This window comes from Arachis ipaensis, chromosome B4, assembly GCF_059453495.1.
Source record: "Arachis ipaensis isolate K30076 ecotype BB chromosome B4, ASM5945349v1, whole genome shotgun sequence".
Lineage (NCBI taxonomy): Eukaryota > Viridiplantae > Streptophyta > Magnoliopsida > Fabales > Fabaceae > Arachis > Arachis ipaensis.
This window is the reverse complement of record NC_142439.1, coordinates 76313297-76318196: the sequence shown is the minus strand read 5'-3', so window position 1 is coordinate 76318196 and position 4900 is coordinate 76313297. Positions and strand designations below refer to the sequence as shown.

The 4900-nt window shown below is 36.6% G+C and overlaps 1 non-coding gene across 1 annotated transcript; it reads left to right on the top strand.

The window, feature by feature from the left end:
• Positions 1 to 201: 201 nt before the first annotated feature.
• On the top strand, positions 202 to 305 carry LOC148568001 (small nucleolar RNA R71). The gene has a single exon (XR_015882243.1). It is a non-coding gene; the product is annotated as a small nucleolar RNA R71 (small nucleolar RNA).
• Positions 306 to 4900: the final 4595 nt, after the last annotated feature.

The window sequence follows — 4900 nt, the reverse complement described above, 5'->3', positions numbered from 1 at the left end:
TTCTGATTTGTCCCATTATTCACAGGATTCCTTTCAGAAGTGTACATGAATTGGTTATTTGCAACCATTTTAATGAGTTCCTGAGCTTCTGCAGGCGTCTTCTTCAGATGAAGAGATCCTCCAGCAGAGCTATCCAATGACATCTTGGATAGTTCAGACAGACCATCATAGAAAATACCTATGATGCTCCATTCTGAAAGTATGTCAGAAGGGCACCTTCTGATCAATTGCTTGTATCTTTCCCAAGCTTCATAGAGGGATTCACCTTCCTTCTGTCTGAAGGTTTGGACTTCCACTCTAAGCTTGCTCAATTTTTGAGGTGGAAAAACTTAGAGAAAAACTAAACTAATAGAGATGATGAAAAACTTAGAGAAAAACTAAACTAAAGCTTCCTATCACTACTCCTAAACTATACTAATGATATGCTATGTTATTATCCTTATTTCCTTTCCAATATGAGCTAGAAGACTTCAGAAATGGGCTTCCAAAGCTCTCAAATCGCGAGTCACGTGCCATTTTAATGAAGTCATGCGCGGACACCTGTGCGGACACACAGACGTGTGCGTCAGCACACTTTGCGAAAATCCCATCCTGTGCGTACGCACAGGCAGCTGGGCGCACACACACTAGGCGATGCTTGAATGGACGCGTGATAAACCCCATTTGTAAGGTTTATCTTGTGCTTGATTTAGGGGATTTTATAACCTTTCAACCACATTTATTCAATGAAATAGCATGGTTTCATGATTGTCTCTTAACTTGTGCTTAAGTGTGAAAACGTGCTTTTTAGGCCCTTAATTATTTAATCTTGATTCACCTTTGATTCCACTAGATGCCTTGATGTGTTTGTTAAGTAATTTCATGTTGAAAAGGCTAGGAATGGATCAAAGGAATGGAGAGAAAAGCATACAAAGTGGAGAAATAATGAAAAGCCAAAGATTTGGAAAACGCCAATGGGCGCGCGCGCGCACTATACGCCTACGCGCGGATTGCGAAATTCTCCAGGGATGTGTATGCGCACCGTGCACGTATGCGCCGAAGGTCGCACATGATTTTTTAAAGAGAACTCGTGCCTGGAGATTTTGGAGGGTTTTTAGCCCCATTTGGAGCTGAGTTTTTGGCGGAAAATGCATAAAAGGACCAAGGATGAAGGAGAATGCATCTAGGATTCATTTGAGACACATTAGGGCTAGTTTAGTTTAGTTTTAGAGAGAGAAGCTCTCCCTTCTCTCTAGAATTAGGATTAGATTTAGTTCTTAGATCTAGATTTAGATTCATGCTTTCTTCTACTTTTGCTTCTCAATTCTTGTTGTTGCAATCATGATTCTTCTATTCTTTTGTTGTAATCTCCTTTATGTTGCTTTTGTATTTTGTTGTAGATCTACTTTTGTTCCTTCTCTTCTCTTTCAATTTAATTAGAGGTAATTCATAATAATTATGTTTCTTTTAATTGTTTTTGTTTAATTCCTTGCAATTGAGTAGTGTAGATTTACTTTCCTTGCAATTTTACTATGCTTTCCTTTTATGCCTTCCAAGTGTTTGATAAAATGCTTGGTTGGATCTTAGGGTAGAATTTTACGCTCTTGGCTTGGGAATGTAACTTAGGAACTCGAGTTACTAATGTCCAAGTGATTGACGATTGGGGGCCATTAATGCTAGATCTCACTAATTGATTTGGTGTAGAACTAGGACTTATGGACTTGGATTGACATAGCTCACTTGACTTTCCTTTATTATTGGTTAGGGGATGACTTAGTGGGGTTGATCCTTGCCAATTCTCATGTTGTGGTTAGTGATTAGGATAGAGATCCTTGACCACCAACCCTTGCCAAGATCTTTTTGTTATTTGAATATCCTTGCCATTTACTTTTCATGTTTCTCATCCAAAACCCCAAAAATAACTCATAACCAATAACAAGACACTTTATTGCAATTTCTAGGAAGAACGACCCGAGGTTTAAATACTTCGGTTTATGGATTTTAGGGGGTTTGTACTTGTGACAAACAATTTTTTGTATGAAAGAATTATTGTTGGTTTAGAAACTATACTTTACAACGAGACTTCATTTGTGAATTCTAAACCATACAAGAATCCTCTCATCAACGCGCGACGTGCTCGAAACAATCCACACGCTTTGATTGGGCAGCTGTGTGCTCGCACACGTCTCTGAACTCATCTCCCTTGATTCTTCATGTTTTCTCCACTTTGCATGCTCTTCTTCAATTTTCTCCAACCAATTCCTACCTTATACACCTGAAATCACTCACAAACAACATCAAGGCATCGAATGGATGGCAAATGGAATAAAATAGATTAAATTAGGCACAAAAGAGCATATTTTCATAATCAAGCGCAATTTGGGAGGAAAGTTCAAAAGCATGCTATTCAAGGGAATAAGTGCAAGTTTATCTGATGAAAATCCATTCAATTCTAACCAAAAATTATCATCAAATATGGATTCATCAATAACCCTCGGAACACCTACAAGGCCTTACGCTGCAGTCGTAAGTCAAAGTTAATAAGGCATTATGACACCTAAAAGGAAAGATACATACATAGTATTTTGAAGAAATATAGTTTAATTAGGAGCTTGTGAAGAAAATTTTTTAAATAAAAGACAACCAATAATCACACTCAAATCACATTAATGCAAGTGAACGTCATATACAGAAACAAAATTTGTATATAAGAATCCAACATAGATACATAATAAGTACTAGTCTCGATCTGTGAAGAAAAGGCTGGCTAGAAAGTATAGTACAACCTAAAAATATACAAAATACAACCAATTTCTCCCTAAATCAACCTCTAAGAGGGATATACAAATATATTTTCAAAAGTGGAAAATAGCACTACATAATGCAAAATAAACCCAAATGTAAAGTCTTCGCTGTCTAAGAGAATCCAGCACACTCAGCGAGGTACGTCACGTCCTGTATTTGAAAAGTAACAAAATTCACAACGGGTGAGAACCTTAAGGTTCCCAGTAGGGTAATAATTATAAATAGAGACTATGTAAAACCACACAAACCCACTTCGCAATCCTAGTCTCCAAATACGCAAGGTTCAAGCCTAGGGTTCTTCTAATCCAAACAGAGTTTATTCACTAAGTCTCATCCCTCATGAATTATCTCTAGCCTTAGTTATTCCCAATGCATCATCGTCTTTACTTCTAATATCACAATTGTTTTATTCATTATCAAGTCCTTTCCATCTTATCAGTCTCACACAGTCACCAAATTATCATTGTCATTCTGTTTATCAACATTTTCAGTCTCATAAACCTCAATAATTCTCATTAGTCTCAATAGTCTCAGTAAATCTCAAAATTCTTATGGAATTATCAACAGTCTCATTATTCTCGATACAATATCACATTCTTGTATTTTCAGTCTCAATGTTCTTAATAGAATCAAACACAAACAAAACATGCAAGTCAATCACAACAAAGTGCAATTAGTTCAAGTAGTGCAATTAGCATATAGGTGAACAAGTAGGCAAACCAAACAATTATGCAAGCCCAACCAATTGCAAATAAATACACATGATGCATGCATGTCCTATTGGCCATGAGCTCACTTGTCAGTTATAATGCCAATCCCGATATATCTGGTAGCTAACCCGAACATAGAATACCATGTCATAGAGCAAGTGCGACTAACCACAGTCCTTGCGTCTATCCATGTAGGTACTTCACACCGTAATCCAGAGCAAGTGGTACAAGGCCTCATCTCTTGCCTTTACCCAGGTTGGTGCAGTTCAAGACATCCCGGAGCAAGTGGGACGAACCACTACCCTTGTGTCTACCCAAGTAGGTGCCTTTCACCACATCCTGAAGCAAGTGGGAGGAATCACAACCCTTGCGTCTTACCCAGGCAACTAATCCATAATTATTAACTTTAATTAATTTCACAACTTATTAGATTCATTAACCCCAACTTTATTAGTTACCAATTCTATTATCACGTGAGCAGTGATGAGCGAATATTTTATACGCTTTTTGGCATCACTTTCATATAGTTTTTAGTAGTTTTTGTTTAGTTTTTATAAAGTTTTTATATGTTTTAGTGTTAAATTCATATTTTTGGATTCTACTATGAGTTTTTGTGTTTTTGGACAATTTCAGGTATTTTCTAGCTGAAATTGAGGAGATGGAGCAAAAGTCTGATTCAGAGACAGAGAAAGCATTGCAGATGCTATCTGGATCTGACTTACCTGCATTTGGAAGAGCTTTTCTAGAGCTACAGAAGTCCAAAACACGCGTTAACGTTTGCGCGCCTATCCCAGATTTCAGCTCCCATGTGTGCACGTCGATGCTACTACTCCAAAACTCCATTTTTATGCTCCTTCCACTCATGCATGCTTCCTTTCCCTCTTTTAGATCATTCCTGCACCTATAAGCTCTGAAATCACTCAATACACAGATCACGACATCGAATGGTAATTGAGAGAGATCAAAATATAGCCTATTTAGGGCCTAAAGAGCATGTTTTCAACCATCAAGCGAAACTATGAAGGAAACACAAAACCATGCATCTTATATGGATAAGTGTGATAGAATGTTGATAAAACCATCTTAATTACGCACAAAATGTACCATGAAATAGTGGTACATCAAATCTCCCCACACTTAAACCAAGCATTTCCTCATGCTAAAGATTGAAAGACCAAAGAACATAGGAGAAGGTGTTTATTGATATGCAATCTACCTAAATACATGCAACTATTGCAAATGTATCTACCTACTTGGTTAAGGGTGAATCAACTTCCAAGAATATATATATACATATATATATATATACATATATACATATATATATATATACATATATACATATATATATATATACATATATATATATATACATATATACATATATATATATATACATATATATA